At 40.2% G+C, this 18393-nt stretch overlaps 1 protein-coding gene across 5 annotated transcripts in view; it reads left to right on the top strand.

Moving 5' to 3' along the window:
* The first annotated feature begins 2602 nt into the window (after positions 1-2602).
* LOC105565338 overlaps positions 2603-18393 on the top strand; it is a 179597-nt gene continuing 163806 nt past the window's right edge. For 4 of the 5 annotated variants that reach the window (XM_012018440.1, XM_012018439.1, XM_012018437.1 and 1 more), the window contains exon 1: positions 2603-3881. The gene's annotated coding sequence lies outside the window, so the exon portion shown is untranslated. The remainder of the gene's footprint in view (positions 3882-18393) is intronic. The other variant, XM_012018436.1, reaches the window with a different exon arrangement.

Raw genomic sequence — 18393 nt, 5'->3', positions numbered from 1 at the left:
CCTGTCCCTCTCTCTCTCTATGCCTCCCTTCGTCTCTCTCTGTTCTCTCTCGTTTCCATTAAAAAATTGTTAAGTCCATTTAAAAGCTCACCTCAAACCCTCTTCAGAGCCACGCTTGCGGCCGGACGCGGTCAAGCGCCGTTTCGCCGTATTTTCTCAGGACTCTCTCGTCTCGCGCCGCGCTTCGCGATGCGTCGCGATGAGTCGCGTCACCCGGCGCGTTGTCGACCGGATCTCGCGCGTCGGCCACGTGACGTGGCACGTATACGCGAGCGTCGGCAGGCGTCGAGACGCCGCCGGAAAAGGGGCGTCCGCGGCTTTATGTTCCCGTTGGGAATTCCGTTCTCATGCCTCACGGCGTTTCGTTTCACGTCGACGTCCCGCCGCTGCACGTGAAACTACTGTGCCGTACATGCATACGCACGCGCGCACACACACACACATATGCACACATACACACGCACACACGTGTACGCAAACGCGCGCGCATGTTCAAAGCCGCACTGTCAGGCCGGACACGAAACTTTGCCGGATCGCCTGCCGTGATCCGCGAGTCACGAGACGCGATACGCGTGTCAGGATCGGCTCCGCGAGACGATCGCGTGCGCAGATGTATTAGCAGATTGTTGTTGCAATTTAGCGTTATGTGATTAGCGTGGCGCACAGCGTGTGTAGCACTTAGTAAATTGGCTCAAAATCAAATAGTAACGATATTTCGAATTACAGGCAGGTTAATCTTACAATATTTGCGGGTGCTCCGCGCAAGAGTTTTTCCAATTTGCGCGGACTCGCAGTCGAATAATATTTAAGTTTAGCCTACTGTAACGTCTAGAACGACGGTTTAGATTTCGAGATCTCGAGCGCTTAAATTTGCAGAAATTTTAATTTGGGAACGTTTAAATGTGGACATACTTCTGGAGCTTATGGATCTTTGAGTTGAAACGGTTTGAATTTTAAGGGCATTAACCCTAAGATCGAATCTATATAAGCTTGGTGTTTTCGAACCCGAGTGTCCGCATCTTCATACAACAGTATTGTCACGCATCAAGATATATACGTGTCGATTAACGTTTGTACGTTATATCGATGTGACTTTTATCTGTAAAAACGGGCTGGTGTTATTGGAAAACCCAATAAAGTTACGTCTTCTTCGTGTACAGACCATTTACTTAATTTTATTTTCATTGTTTACCAATACTCCAAAAGCTACCTATTTGTTCCTTTCCGGCGGAAAAAGACATGTAAAAATGTCCGCAACAATTTCAATTTTAGCGAGATTCAATTTTTAATTAAATTTTTTTCTGAAAATATTGAAACGCAGAAAGAGTTATGAGATAAGCTTCTAATACGAGATGGCAGGGTTTTTGCTAAATTAATAGGCATCATCTATTGGTTTCATTGTGAATGTACCGTTGGAGTGAAATGTTGTATCAACAAGATCAGTGTGATTGAAATAAAATCGTTGAAGCAACGTCAATATTAATGAACGAAAAACATCAGACAGTTGTCTTAATAATGTGACTATTTTAGTTTAATGCTTAAAATTAAAATCCATAGCAAATACAATAGAGCGAATTATTTATATTTAACTAAATCCTTTTTATGTATTAACCTACATTGTTCATAACTGCGTTGTTGTTGTTGTTGATTTGCAGTATCACTCGAAAAGGACCCAAAAGAGTAGGGTCGAAACGTTGTGTAATAAATCGATTAAATAATTAGCCAGTTGGGTTGACCATAAGTTTCCCGTCCGAATTATTTATGGTTGTGGCAGACCGTGACGTTAACGTTGAATTCAAGCAACCTCATTATTTTTAATTCAACAGCATTTTTCCCCGTGTGGAAAATTGATTGTTAGATCGCTTAATCGTTGTGAATAAAGATTCGTGATTAAATTTGGATGTTGAAAATCTGCTACCTCATATTAGAAACCTATGATAGAGGATAGACTTTCCTCTACTTATAGTTTTCAAGTTGTAACGGCAATTAAAGAAGGCATTGAGTGTCAATAAATAGCATCAATTTCGTCTAGTTTCCGATACTATCGAAGTCTACGCGAAGTCAAACGAATTCTGAAAATTTATAAGAGAAATGAGTGATTTTGATCACATTACTCTTTATGTCACTTTACATTTATTCGTTTTACTGTCAGCTATTATTGCTTTTTTTATGCCGCGGACGTAAAAAAAGAATTCCGTTGAGTATCAAGCGGAAAACGTCAGACATAAACGCGCCGCGCAAGAGAATCCCGCCGGCAACGAGGAATTTAAAGTTCGTTCGTGAAATTCGAGCATCTTCGCGCCGGAGTATGCGCCAAATACGAGCACCCTCGAATTTAAGGATGCTCGAACAACTGTTGCGTGCATCCTTCGCAGCTTCTTCCGCGTCGTCTCATCTTCCGCACGACTGCTCGCGCAGCATGCGTCGCGGCGCATCGCACCGCGCCGCGCCGCGCCGCGCCGCTCCGCTCCGCTCCGGAATATGCGCGGCGGGTTCGCGCGTGCGAGAGGTCGCCGCGGGCGGACGGGACGCCCGACGTCGCGACGCGCGGCGTCGCGGCAACGGGTGCCGAGCGCCGCGCCGTCAGTTTGCGTCTGCCTAGGGTCGCGACGTCCTCGCCTCCACACAGTACTGAGATCGCGCACCTGTCCGCTTCGTGTCAACGCGATCGAACGCCGACGGACGACGACGTCCCGACGAGGGACACCGACAATCGGAACGCCTCGATCGCGATCGATAGATCGGAGCCACGTGACTGATCAACATCCTTCCCTTCAGCTTCTCGGCGATCGACTGGTTTGGGGGAAGTTTGAGGGAATCCTCGGGTGTTCCGGGGTGACCTGAGAATTCTCAGAATTCTCCTAGGATCCTCGAGAGTCCTTGGAGAAGTTTGCGAGATAAGTCGGGACTTTGCTAACACTCCGGAAGAGTAACTCGGAGCGTCCGAGATATCTCGCGAAAGTTTAAGGAGACATAAGAAAGCTTGCAGATTTTTAGATAAGTTTACGAGATGGCGAATTAGTTTGTAAAAAGCTCCAAAGCCGTAAGTTTTTAAGGGAGTAGATCTGGAAATTTTGAGACGTGTGGAGCAGTTGGAAAGTGTTTGGGACATTATCAAGAGGGCTACTGAAAACTCCGACAAGTTTTCAAGAATCTCTAGACATCGCGCAGAGTGGATCAGGAATTCTGTAGCAATCTGCGAAAATTTCTACAAAAGAAACCTAACGCAATTTCAGTTGCAGCTTTTGAGGATCGTGTTCCAAGGTTACGGCATAACTTTTTGCGCCGCGTACATTTTTGGTCACGTGGCCGGGGAGTCTCGAAACTTTCGATCTACTCGGAAAGTGTGCGTCGCGTTTTGCAACGTCAAAGAGAGAACTTTCTTAATTCATCGATATTTTTGTAAGATCTGAAGAAAGACTGTCCGGAGCAACATTTATTAAAAGTGAGATAAAAAAACAATTAATTTATTTGGTGTCTCGCGCGTTTTACGATCTATCACTTTATTATCGAGAACTCTATGAGGATCTTCATCGCGAATTGATCAGCTGACGAGTGTGTTTCTCTAGAACTCTGAATCTTTACCGGGGGCTATTTTCACTCCGCGGTTCGAGGACCTTGGCGAAAGAGCTTGACGTTTAAAGGGCTTCTGGTTTATCCTGCCCCGTCATGACTTCGAAGAGTTCTGTTTGAATAGTCCTGAATACAGTAAGAACGACATAAGTGGAATTATCGAAGACCAATAAGGCCTTGAAGTTGATCGATCTGCAGCCCGAAATTTTTGAGGAATTGGTCAATTCAATTCGAGCGACTCAAGAGGACAGAGGGTAGATGGATCTATTTTGATATCTGACAGAATTGTTCTCCCTACAGAAATTTCGGTGAGTAATAATAATCTTTGATTGTATTTACATTTAAGAGCATGTACCGATAGATATACAATTTTCTACATAATAGAAAACCTTATTGTCAATGTATCGGTATAGGAAAAAATGTTACTACGCAAATGTTTCAGACGAAACATTCATATTCAGAAAAGTCTAGCAGTTTATTACGCGCGAGTAAAAACTTATTACTTAGTCGATTACACATTTCTTATACGTGGATATTTTATATATTACGTAAAGAATCTCAACACTCTTTGCGAGTGTCTAACTACCCTAAGATTTAAAATATAAAGAAAAATATTGAATTATTGTTTGTTAACCCAGGAGCAATTTAAATGTAAACGCATAAAATCCGAACGCATTTACGGATTCATGGAATTTTTATCGTGTAATTTATTACATACCCCATGCTGCATCCTCGAATATATACCGCCTGGTATTGTCACTTGTTTCGAGCGACATAGTTTTACATAGTAATAACATAAATATTCAAATATCCACAAATATAAATATTTCAAACACTGGACACTAATAAAATAAATATCCGAGTGAAATGCAAAAAGAGCACTTAAATATTTGCGATATTTAGCCATGCTAAATATTGCGATTGTATGTGTAAAACTGTCGAAGGGAGCTGGCGAAGAAACGTGGAGCAAGGGGGCGAGAGAACAGTTGGAAAAATCCAAGTGCCTGTTTCGCCGATTGACAAATTTCAAACGCGGCAAATCTGAACGCGATTTATGGATTAGCGAGCTTTAATCGTCATTTATTACCACGTGCCACGTTATATCCCCGAATGTACACCCCGTCGTATTGTCGTTTGTTCCAAAGCAACGAGTTAGATTACTGCTGGGTGAACTTCACAACTTAATTCTCTTTCGCGTCGCAGCAGCTGCGAATATCAGTCTACGCGATTGCTCGCGAGAGCTTACGCGCCTCACTCGCAAAATCTCCGGCTCGGATGAGCTCCGGCGCGACTCGCAAAACTTGGCACTAAACTCCCGCATTACCCTTGTCGTTCGCTCTCGCAGACTAGACGACGGGCATGCTCGCTGCACTAAAACTCGCTGCCGGAAAATTCGTTATCAATTTCTGCTTATCGGGACGTGCCGTCGCTCCCGAATAAGGACCCGTTCATCCACTCGGACGAGCCCCGAGAGCGTGCGCGGGGATTAACTTGAAATCAGCGCCGCGGCGTGTACTGATTACGAACAATCGTAATTAAATTCTTTCCACGCTAATGACTGCTGGCACTTGAGCTCCGTGCAAATGATATTTAAATTAGCACGCGTCCCGTATACTAATCAAAGCCGAACCTCTCCTCACGCCACGGACGTGCTCCCTTTCCGCCGAATTATTAATTAATATGGCATTACGATCGCATCAACTTTCCGTGGTTTATCTGGGAAAAATTGGATACCCGGGGAAAATCGTTTGAATAATAATCCCGATAACTTTGTTTTCGCAGAAAATTATTACTGTCATCACCGTTCATAACGATTTCTTATCGATTCCGTCAACTTTAACGAGCACCAAAGAGAAAAAGCACACTTTTCTCACGGCAAGAAATCGGTAAGAATTTTTTAATTAGTCATCAGTTTCAAGATCAGCGGAACGTAAATTGTTAATGTAAGATGATAAAGTTTGGCGAAACTAATTTAGATTGATTTGTTTATTAGACAAATCATTTCACAATTAATCTTTTCTTAATCTAATAAATCTAATAAATATTTTTATGTTTTATATTACAGTTATATTTTTTAAACGTTCTACATGTCTCGAAAAATCTGTTTCAAATAACCGTTTCGAGATTACAAGCGGAATGTATTATTCAGAGTCATGAGAATATTTCGGTCTATATCGAACTATTTCGGACTCGCCTTGCGCGATCGCTTGCGTCAAAGTGGAGGCAATATTTCACGCGGTTTATTAGAAGTATGTTTACGAAACGAGGATAAGTGGCTTTTTGGTTAAACAATCACGATTGTTTACATGAAGTCTCGCGAACATTGCATATTTCCCCGCTAAAACAACCGCTTGCCAACGTCTACATACAAAAATTTTTCAGGAACCGAAAAACAACAATCAATCGCGAAATCAATGTTAGCCAAAAGCCATGTTTCACGCAAAAGTAAATTTTCGGCAAGATCAATAATGGCTGTTTTTTTCGAGAAAAAGTCGAGGACACTAAAATATTCCTATTTGCGCTTTTACAGCGGCTCTTTAAAAGATATATTTAACGTAACATTTTTAAAAATACTATTTACTAAATGTAATTTAAACTTGCCGAACTCGATGCTAATTTCTTAGAGCGAATTTCAATTACCATGAACTGCAATTAATTACCTATACTTTCGTATTATTAAATTTTCAACACTAAATATATCGATAAAATTAAATCTTACGTGAAAATCCTATTGATACAAAATAAAATATATAAAATTAGATTAAGCGTCAAAGAAAATGTATCAAATTTTAATTAAGTTTTGATTATTTCGTTAAAAAAAATTCAAATTATTTGATTAAACTTTTTTTTATGAAATCTATACAATTTTGTTAAGAAAAAATTTAAATCATTTGATTAAAAATTTTAAATTAAAATTTATTTCAAATGAGATTAAAAATATTTCCAGGGCTTTATGGTTCACACATTATTTTGTACGTGTATATGTATTTAAATAAATCTATATGGAAGCGCGCGCGCGTGTGTGTGCGTGTGTGTGTGCGTGCATAAATGTATAAAACAAAATCTATTTAAAGAAAATACGAAATGTTGTAAGTAAAAGCCAACTGGGCACGATTTATTGTACAATGCATTTCAGAGTTAACTAGAATTCTAATTATATACTTATCAATTTTGCGTTAAAATAAAATAATAGTGTTTAATTAAACTCTATTTTCTATACAATTTCGAATCTCTCTCGTTTTTCCTTTTTTTTCCTTTCCAAAGGGTTAACACATGGAAAAATACTGCAATTGAAAAAGACGGTGAAAAATAGGAAAGCAAATTCAATGAATAATTTTTCAATTAATGTAAATGGTTACGTACAATCGAAATGCTGATATGGGTAAATTAATTCTTTTCTCCAATATAATTATATTTTTTATATTAAGTTCTCTAAGCTTTTGGATCACAAGTTCGATCATTATCAGCTGCACAATTACTATTTAATTGTAAGTAATTGGCGATAATTTGCAAGCATAAAAATATCTCGACTGCACTCGCAGTGATCGTTTATTAACGGGTTGTTTTATTGTGTAGTTAATACGGTTCTTTTTTTTAAATAAAATATAAACTCAGTATTCAGAACGCTAACGCAGTTCCACAGGTACGTCTGTCGAATATCAATAGGTGGTTTCAAAGCGTATTCCAACGCGATTGGTTAATCACGCGTATAGAATTTTATCAGAACGCTGCGAACATAGAGATCATGAATTCTCAATTTCGCTATATACAATTGATTTTTATATGACTGCTTTACATAAATTTGTATGCTAAAAATTGTTAAATGTATTTCAATAGTTGCTCTGTAAATAAATGAATAAAACAGCGCAATATTTTTTTTAAAGTTTTAAAAAGAATATTATGAATGTTTAATCATTATTGTTATTTCTTAAAATGTGGCATTACATGTACGTCGCGTATATGTTTGTGCATGTATCCCGATTACATGCGTTTCAGCTCGTTTTATGTAATGTGAGATTGAACATGAATTATTTTGTGTTAATGAAAGGATGACACAGGCAAAATGTGCAATGCGCAGATACAACGTAAATAATTTCTGAGGAACATCGGCGTGTGTTTCCTGAAATGCTCCGCGCGAAAATTCCGTACACACGATATAATCGCGTGCAATATTAAATATAAACTGAAACACAACAAATTTCTGCAGGCAGGACAAAATGCTACAGCATAGTCCGAATGGCGGCAAAAGCAGCTGCATTCCAGTTGCGCATAAGTGCATCTCGAATGCAGCTGGTCGGCTGCGCAACATTCCGCAATAGCTGCGGTCATTTTGAACACGCTGGGTTAGCCAGGAATGTTAATAGAAAATACTCGGTGTCTCCAGACTTTAATTATGAGGCGCGAATGGTGATCGCGGGGGAGTCGGGCCGGGATAAAGGGGGGCAAGATGGTGAAAACGGGTTGGCGCAAGAAGGAAGGCGGGTAGGGGCCTCCATCCCCGCCAAGTCTCGAATTACACGGAGGGTGAAAATCGTACCGCTTGTTCGACGGAAGCGTCGCGTTTACAGCGAAGAAAGTGTTGGGAATTAGTAAAATCTCGAGCTGTTGGCGAGATATTGGCACAAAACGGCAAAGTCCCCTCGGAGGAGTCCTCAACGCTTTAAAGAAAATACGTCGCGCGCGGAAGGACATGGGAAATGAGGAAAACGCGGAGACCCAGACGGTGGCCAGAGAGATATAAAAGATCGAAATGAGTCGTGGAAAATATCGCGAAGAACGTTGAAAATGAGAGAAAGACAATGTGGATATAGGACCATGGAGAGCAGGGCGAATACCATTGTGTCTCGGGTTCTGGCTCTTCTCGTCGCGCGACTTCGCGTCGAGTCGATTTTCAAGGTTGATCTTAGAACGAGCCGCCGGTGCCGCAACGTTAAATCCGTGATTAAAATGCATTGCGTAAAATCAGAAGGGCGGCCTGCGCCCCGTTTCGTTCTTGCACGGCGAGTAAATTACATAGCGCCGTCAATCCGGCTCGGATTTCTCCAAAGCCCCGGGTTCACGCGAGACGGAGCAAAGCGAAATAAGGGGAAGTAGAATGGCGCGAGGCTCAACGAAGCAAGTTGAGCAAGGAATGGAAGGACGCGCGACGTTCCAAGAAGAGGTGAAGTTAAAATCGGAGTGGAAACTGGACCAAGAAAAATAAGGAAAGCAAAGCGCGATAGTACGAAACGAAGTAAACCAAAGCGAGGTAATGTAAAGAAACAAAGGCAATGCAAAGCAAACGGGAATATAGTGGAGTGAAAATAGAGCACAGAGAGAGAGAGAGAGAGAGAGAGAGAGAGAGAGAGAGAGGGGGGGAGAGTAGGGTAAAATAAAGCGTATAAAGAGCTAAAAGATGGAGAGATCTTGAGCATGAAAAAAGTAAACTGGTGGGCTGAAAAGAAGCGGAATGAGGAAAGCAAAGCATGAGGTAAAGTAAAGCGCATGTGAAGTAATGCAAAGCAAAGTAAAATGTATCAACGCGAAAATAGAATTAAGTAGAATAGAGTAAAATGGAGCACAACATGCATGGAGCATGAGTAAATCGTAGAATAAATCAAAACGTATCGAGCCTGATAATATAAGCCGTAGAGATCCATTGAAAAAGCAAAAGGAAAGAATTGAAAGCAAGTATATAATGGTGTGACGCAAAACAAAGATAACAAACATTATTACATTATTATTTCATTAATAATCGGCGTTTTTACTGTTGCATTGGAAATGGGTGGTTGGAAATTTTAATACTGGATTTAACCGAATAAAGAATTTTGAGAAAGAATAAGCCCTAGTTTCGACATCGATTTTCTATAAATCATATAATCCAAATAGCATTATAAAAATTTACAACAGCGATGTGATGAAACGCACGGTGCACAACGCAGATTAAGCACGCGCGTTATCTGATGCGACATATTTACGCGTTAGTAATTGTTTAACGCAGTTTTTGGATATAATCGAAGCGATTTATATTATTTAGACGAACATAAAGGCGCCGTTCCGGAGTTTCGATAATATACGCATCTGGGGAGGAGAGGGTGGGAAGCGAAATGGCGACAATGAAAATTCGTTATCCGTTGTAAAATGAAATTTACGCGCCGGGCGCGATACAATGGATCATCTCGATCCAAACGTATCGCTTTTTGCAGTCGCGAGCCGAGGGTTCGACAATTCCGCTCACAAGCTGCGTGTGAAAGATGTGCCGCGCGGATTTATCCGCGAGCGAGTCGCCACAAAAGCGGCCCCTTTCGCCGCTCTCGCGTTTACGTGCCAAAATGCGTCACGAAAATACGCTCGCAGCTTCCAGCGTGTTCGATTGAGTTCAAAAGGATCCAAAGATTTAACGGTTTTGCAATCCTGGACCACGGGACGCGGCGCGTCCGAGTTTGTAAAGACGCGCCGGATCCGAAGCTTCAGATATTTAAGTATCCAAAGCGGTGTAACGCACAGAGATATTCCGTAGTAAATCGGAAGCGCCCTTTTATTCATTTCGCTTTGACGTACGTATATCACGAGCAAGTTTGATACACTTGTACTCGCAAATATCGAGTCTAAAGATTTAAAGATCTGAGGGGACGACATCGATGAAGTGTGCATCGCGCAATTCATTCTTGCACCTTCGCGAGCCTGCTCGGTATTTATTGATTAAAAAATTTCAGACTTGAAAAATTTTAACTAGAAAAGACGTTCTTGATTCCACACTTCGCGACAGACCTGGTAAATATTTAAGGATTAAGTAAGTAAGCTTTGAGATCCAAAGTGTCAGATTTACGGGCGCAGTGACGCAAGTCTTTAAATGCTTTTGCTAGAAATGTGGAGCGTCAAGAATCTTCAAACTTTGTACTAAGAATCTTCAAATATTTAAATTTTTATACACCTGCGAAACCTTCTTCCGAAAATTTTGTCCACGGGAAACGGCATTTACTGACATTCCGTGACAGGTGCAATGCATTATAGTGAAAACCACAATTTAATTAGTTTAACTTTAATCATCAGTTACAAAGATATTACAGTTCGAATTTATCGAATTTATATCATCATCGAATAAAAAGTAGATAGATTCAATTTATTTCTATTTTTCTATAAGAAATAAGAAAAATGGGAGTTTTAAAAAGATTATGTTTCTCTGACCCTCCCAAATAAACGTCCCGCAGTTTCTACCTCGTATTATATTTTAAACTCCGATTATTAAGTCCATATATCTTCAAGCACCCGCGAATTCATAAATCGTAACTTCGCTGTATCGAATACACAATGGAATATTTTAAATAAAATATTAATGAAAAAAAAAAATCCGCACGACCGGCACGCAAGTACGGCGCCTCGACGTAAGGACGAGAGTCTCTATTGTTTGCATTTCCACGTATGTACGGCTCCTTGGAAAACCGGGTCCATAATTTTAACGTTTTTGCATGCCTTCGTATCCCTTCCTCCCTCTCCCTCTTTCTCTCCGTCTCTCTCCCTCTCTTCCTCCACACTTTCCGTTCTCTCTTTCTGTTCCTTTATCATCCGAGAACGGGATGAAAGCTCCGACCGCATGAAAGCGCGCCTTTTTGCCCCGGGAAATAAAAATTACCATGTCAGACATAAACCGCTCCGTCTCTCGCTTTTTTTCCCACCACCCCTCTTGCGGACTTTCTTCCACCTCCACGAAACCCCGTCGTCTCATCGCGTTCGCGCCACTTCGTGAAAGAACAAAGCCACGATGCATAGGGGCTGATGCGCTTTATTAGCGTACCCGATTTTCACCCGCAGATACTGAAGGATAGCATTTTCATCAGAGATTTGCCAGAAATTCATAAGCTTTCTCGAAATTTTCAGAAAGCTCCGAATATTGTTATATAGTTCAGATTGAATTTGTTAAAATGTTTTACATTAAAAATACAAAAGTCGTGAGAAAGACGTTATGCAATGAAACAATGTCTAGAAAAAGATTTTACAGCTTTCATCAGTTAATGTTAAAATCACTATGTTATTGTCCAATTAGCATAAATATCTTTGGAAAGTCACTAATTATTTTACATCTCATTTCTGTTTTTACACTCCCGTGAAATTGTGAAATTAATAACAATCTAAATTCAAAATTAGTTTATACTTGCAACTAAATCTAATTCCTGTCGATGCACTTTTGCAAGACGAAATCAATCCTCTCTCTTTTTTCTATCTCAATTTATCCTTTCCTCATTTAATTTTTTCCTTTAACAGTACCTCGATAACCTGAAATTAGCGATTTTCTCTATTTTATGAAAAAAAAGAGAGAATCTGTGTTCTCTCTTTATCGGCTTTTATCTTTTTAATGAAGAGCTAACGTCGACCTCGGGCTCGTTCGAGGAGGAATCGAATTCCGACGACGACAGACGGAGAAATCGGCGGAAGCTTAAAAGCTGTCATTCGTCGGTGCGGTTGCAACGGAGTGCAAGAAGTGCAACGTCGGCTGCATCTCGTCTCGCATTTACACCGGCAAGAAGGATATTCTCTCTCGGTTCGCCAGCAATCGAGTATTCCAAGGAGTTAAATAATTGCTAACTCCCGTGGAAACTTCCCTGCAGGCAGATCGGGTGAAAGATCGCGGATCAATGACATGGAAAATGGAGAAGATCAAAAGAATTTCGAAAAGACACGGGAGGTAAAGAAAATAAAAAATATCGCAAACGTAAAGATCTTTTAGGAACTTTAGATCTTAAAGGACGCGCGGGATATTCTGTTTCGGAAAATTGACTAATCTAAAAAGTAGCTAAAAATAGAGAAAGTATGAAAGCGCAAAACTTCTTGGAAAAGGGAGACTCGAAGACTCGAGACAGAAGTTTCGAGGCAGGACAAGAAAAGAAAAAAAAAAGGAATAAAATTGAAACATTACAAAGTGATATATGGGAAGGCAAGGTAAGCATGAAGCGTACAGAACTTTGGAAAGAGGAAACGCGGAAATAAATTATTGTAATTATAGAATTGAAAGTAGCCGAGAAATGAACGTAAAAGTAAGAAAACTTGAAAGAATATGGGAATTCGGAGATAACGCAGGGAAGAGAGGTAGATGTGAGGTAACCAGTGACATTGAGATATCGATTATGGCACGTGCGTGGTGTCGATACAGTTCTGTAGGTGCGCACGTGTGCACGCACACACGCGCACGCAAAATGCATTTCGATGCCTCAGATGGTTGGACAGTTATTGGTACTTAGAAGAAGAGCATCGGAGAACCATAAACTTGGGCGATCGGAGGTTACAGGAGGTGGTTTAGGAGCTGCACGCGGCGGGGGTTGGGGAGGAGACGTCCCCGATCCGCGTGCAGGATGCATCTGCATTTAAAGTGGTTGCGCTTGCCAGATACTCCGCTGCGAAATCACGTGATGCGTGATTTCTATTGTTTCCCTCCTATCCTTTATTTTCCCTTCGGATCGACGGCGTCCCGATATCACGCCAGGCAACATCAGATTCTTTGGCTTTCATTGGGATCCTGGATTTCTTCCCGACTTCGCGGATCGCGGATTTAGACTTCTATCCGTCGCGAATATCCCGTGATGCAAATTTATGAGGTATCTCAAGGTCCAAGCTTTAAGAATCGGGATTTCCGGAATTTTGGGACAATCTAGGATCTTATACACGGATCTGGTGATTCTGGTGGAATCCAAGCGTCGTTTAAATTCAGGATCTCGTTCAGGCTCGGTGATATTTTAAATCTAAATTGTAGAGAGCCGGGGCGCTGTTTCATTTTTTTACTACAAATAATTATCCTAAACTGGTAAAAACGAAGATATATTAGCGGCGAAACCAAGTAAAATTTTGAATGAATATTCGATCAAGTTTCCTCGTTTCGTCAATTTTTTTCTCCTATACCACAGAGTTTCCATTTTTATGACAATTTAATCTTACCAGCGTTAAAACATTTTAGAAGACATTTTGCAAAAACACGTGAATATGCATACAAAATTATTTCGCTTAAAAACACGCCATATAATGCGCGGTGCATTTTATTTGTTTTTGACACGGTTTGATATTTGAAAGTTGATATAAAACGGTCAACGCAATTCCGTTTTCTATTAAAATCTGATTCAGTTCGATTCGTTTCTGACTGTGTATGCAGCCTTTTAACTCCGAATAATATGTCTGCGAGCTATGGACATTTCGATCGGACGCGGGAATCGCGCAAGAGATCGCTCTCTCGCGAGCGGGAAAAAGACGGCCGGCGGCGATTAAGCTCGAACGCGCAGCTCTCGAAACCAGGTACGAAACGAGACCGGGACGTATCGATGCCCTAAAGTACACCGTGGTGCTCGCGTACACGCGTGTGTGAACAGCGCGAGAGGAAAAATTATCATCATCCTGCGAAAACAGAGCACGCTCATTCGCTCGTTCGCTCGCTCGCAGATTCTGTGCGCTCGAGATAACTATGCAAATACGCTTCCACGCTGGCTCGTACCGAGGGCTGACAACGACAAAACCCAAATTCTGACTCCGACGGCGCTAAAGAGAGAGAATAAAGGTAATTCAGGGACCGGGGTTTCAGGGACACAAGAGTGGAGAATATTGAAAAAAAGGGACTATCGCGTGATATTGTACGGGAAAGCCCGTAAAGGAGACGCGTCGAACAAACACTTTCGATGAAGATTTAATAATTAATTGCTAAGCTAACTGTTAATTGTTAGCGTTTTCTAGTATTTACATTTAATATAATAATATATGTGAACAACAAGGAAAAGTGGGCTTCGAAAGTTAAACATGTTAGCTATGTGTGAGTTAACGATATGCAACATTTATAACAATTAATAATTTAACACAAATTATAAATCATATATGTCAGCTCTACTTTGAGGCATATTTAACGACGCGAAATATAGGTAAATTAAATAATTTCAAGCTCTCCGACGAGCATTTTAGGGCGGGTAAGTATTTAAAAATTAACTGTACAAAGATAATTAATTATATATATTTTATAATTTTCAAGAGGAAATACTAGAAAAATTATGCTAATATTCAGTCTGTAAAATTCGGAGTAGAAATGAAAATTGGGGCTAGCCGGCAAAGAGAAATGAAATTCATTCGCTAAACCGAGGCCAGAGAACGAGACGGACAAAATAAAACCTCGGGAAAGACATCGGGGGAAAAAACATAATTAAAACGATTAAAAATCTGAGTTAAAAAAACGCCTGTTAAAAATCGTCCTCGACAAAACGGCCAATCTTTAATTGTTCGAATCTTTTAAAAGAATGTCGATTTTGGCGTAGATCACTTCGACAAGAATCGTTTGCTTATAATTGAGCTTCTGAGATTTTATTTAGAAACATTGGCTTAAAGATGAACGAAAATTTTACTCATAAGAAAATAGCTCACAATCAGTAGCTCTCCGATTCCTCGGATATCGGATTTTCATTATTAAAAGAATAGGATTTGTCAAGCGTATCTCGAAATATATACCCAAGTTAAAAGATCGTTCACCGACTTGAGCAAAGTCCGATACTTTCAGGGCGATTCTACAGTGTCGATTCCCGACGTCCCAGGATTCGATCCTCTGTCGCGGTCAGAGGACGAGGGAGAGGTGAGAAGTGAATTCCGTGTCGCGGAATCGCAGGGGCGGTGGATTCTGTACGCGCGGAATATGATAAATCGCGCTATAAAGCATATCCCGAGGGAGGGAAGCGGTGCACCCGCGCACCTTGTTGCTCAGCCGATGACGCATGGCGTCGCGACACCATCGCGTTTCCAGATTCGCGCATCATTTGTCAGCGGCCGAGCGACGCAAAAAATTCAAAGTCCATTCTTTCTTACGTTCCCGCTATCTGCTCGCGATCGTCGATCATTCGCCAACAATGTCGCTGACCGACGCGTGCCGGAAGTCTCCGATCCGAGTCCCTTCCTTCTCTCCATTTTTTTTCTTCGCTTTTTTTTTATCATCGCAACCAGAGCAACATTTCTCACACGGTGATCGAGCGCGGAGAGGATTTATACCGCGAATTGAAAGGATCCTGGTTTGTCGGGTCTTAGAATTCGCCTCGATATTCTAGACCGGGCTTTCCGCGACTTTTATTTGCGTGCTTAGGAATTTAAGGACAAATGGGTGTGATGTGCCTGCAATTGTGCGTGCACTTCGCAGTCGTCGAAAACTGTCCAGTTAGAAATTTCCAATATTTACAGATCTATAGGGTGTAATGCTTTCTCTCTAGATCGTAAAACAAGGGATGAACATAATACTCGCTCATGAGTTTTACGATATAAAGTTGATTTAGGAGAGACAGTGTCACTTCGTATTCGGTTATTTGTAAAAAAATGATATTAATGCAAACATATTTAATTCTCGAATACATATGTTATTTTTCCACTTGACAAGTTTTTGATAAGAGTAACTTGAAATAACCAATGTTTGAAGATAAAAATGTCCATTTTATGCGAAATTCTGTAAAGCAAAGGCTTCTTTGATAGTTGAATATCAAAATGACAATTTGCAAACGTCCATGTCGGTACATTTTTAGAAAATTGGAAAATCCATATAATGTTAATTTATAATTTTAAAGCCAGAATATGACTTACAGAAACAGCTCGTAATGGAATTTATATTCTATGCTTAGGAGGAATCAGATTAACATGAGGAAAATGGATGTCAGTCTAAAACGGAATATGAATATACGAGATATGAAACTGGAAATGTTTCGGATCTTTAAATCTTTCCGTCTCTTTAAATTTCTTGCATTTGTTCGAAATAAAATTATGAAAACAGAATAATGTGATAATAATGTGAAGTCATAATCTTTATCGCTGAATACGTAATACGTATATATTGTTTCTCAACAATTGTCCGATAAGGATAGCATTTAATTTATGCGCTACTAAAAAAAAATTCAACGCCCCGCATCTTGAAAGATTGAAAAGTTTAATAAACTTTTCATGCTGTCGTTATCACCATTGACGAGGAGTTATTTAATTTTTTTCGCTATATTGGAGTTTAAGGGTCGCGCAGGAATTTCTATTACAGCGCACAATGGTAATTGGCGCTTTTCGCCATCTACATGGAGAAGGATGAGGATTGTGACGCTCGACGTATCGCGCGCGCGGAGAATTTCGCTTGGTGCGTATTTCGGCGCCTAACTTTTTATACGGCGTTCTCGCGCGCGACGAAATGACGTAGTAAATCCTCGTTTCGCGAATTTAGTTCCGGAGCGCGAATAATAAAGCGCGGACGTATCTTCGCTCAGCGTTTTACCGTCGCCGGCGAGTACGAATGTATTTCGAAAAACTGCTTACGCGCCTCGCGCTCTCCGCGGGAGTTCGCACGCGCCACACCACCATTTTGCACCGACAACGTCGGCGACGGCGGAAAATAATATCTCGGCACGCTAGCGAAGACAAAATTGTCACCCATTGGCCTTCCCGTTACGTAAGTGCAAAAAACTGTCGCAAATTTCGGAGGTCTTGTAAATTTCGTTTCTCTTTTTCTTTCGTATATTTAATCTTTCCGCATTTGAACGAGGGAGAATGACGTTTTTAACATTTAACGCGTGGTCTGTGTCATGCAATTCAGTATACAACCATGCGATGTATTATTTTGTGCATACATCTTCTAATAACTATATCATACATTTTACAGGTCCTGAATATTTTGTTTGACATGGCGAGAAGAATTAATTTTATTTACAGTTTCATATTAATTTCATTATTATTGTATTAAAAATAATCGTGCGATGCCGAAACACATTTTGAAAATTTCCAACAATCGAGTTATCTCAATGTTATATTTAATAGAATTTGTGCGCGCATTGTCTTAAATTTATTACGACTATACGAGTATATAATGTATCTTTTCTCCCCAGTAAATCTAACAAAATTCAACTTATAAAGCCAAAACGTTTGATTTACAATTAGTCGCGAGAGATTAATGTACAAGCAATATAAGTTTTTAAATTATAAGAATATAAAGGGTTTCTGGTAATTAAACTTTGGAAATGCGAATAATGCAGTAACGAAATTCTTCTTTTCCTCGGTTAATATTAGACTTCACTTTAACTCTCCCTCAATGTGATTCGTCGAGAATGGGAAGCATTACGAATATCTGCAAATTTTTATCCAAAACAAAATGTGGATGTATGTTTTCAGCAGAAATAATAATGTGCGTATTCCTGCGTATTATGGGAAGAATGTCTAAAATGTCAGATATCGTTTATAAAGCACGCTCCAAGCGTGTTTTCTCGTTTTGTTGTCTGGAGGCAACACGATGCAATAGGTAGATTAGTAGAATTCTATTTTAAAACTTAATTATAAAAATTCTCAATATCCGATATTAAAAAGTTCTGGTATTAAAAGTTCTTGTATTAAAAGGTCTGCGTCGACGAAAAAATAATCAAGAAAAATTTGATTTCAAACTGATGAAAGAATTTGTAGATGATAGCAAAGGATTAAAAAGGATTTTAAACAAGATAGAAATTGGCCGAAAGACTTTTTCTCGATCGCTTATTCAAAATAGTCCTTCCGCGCGTCTGTTAACAAAAAATTATTAAAGGCATTATAGATGGGAAAGTAAGTGCGGTCAACATGGAACACTCTATATTTAACTAAACTGACTACGGTCCTGCCTTAATAAGCTTTTATAGGCCGCAAGCTCACTGAGATTGAAGTGTTAGGCACTTCAGTGCTTAATAGACACCTAAGCTTGAAGTGGTCGGTGCGAAGAGGCCCTTAGAGTTCCTTTAGACCTTTATAGGTTGTTAGATTTTCGGAGTTCATTATATCTGCAGAGAGAGAGAGAGAGAAAAAGAAAGGAAAAGGAAGAAAGTTAGAATCTTGGAGTTTTTACGTCTT

Source organism: Vollenhovia emeryi, unplaced genomic scaffold, assembly GCF_000949405.1.
Source record: "Vollenhovia emeryi isolate VEMERY1.0 unplaced genomic scaffold, V.emery_V1.0 DF939153.1, whole genome shotgun sequence".
Lineage (NCBI taxonomy): Eukaryota > Metazoa > Arthropoda > Insecta > Hymenoptera > Formicidae > Vollenhovia > Vollenhovia emeryi.
The sequence above is the reverse complement of the archived record's forward strand: the minus strand, read 5'-3'. Positions and strand labels throughout refer to the sequence as shown.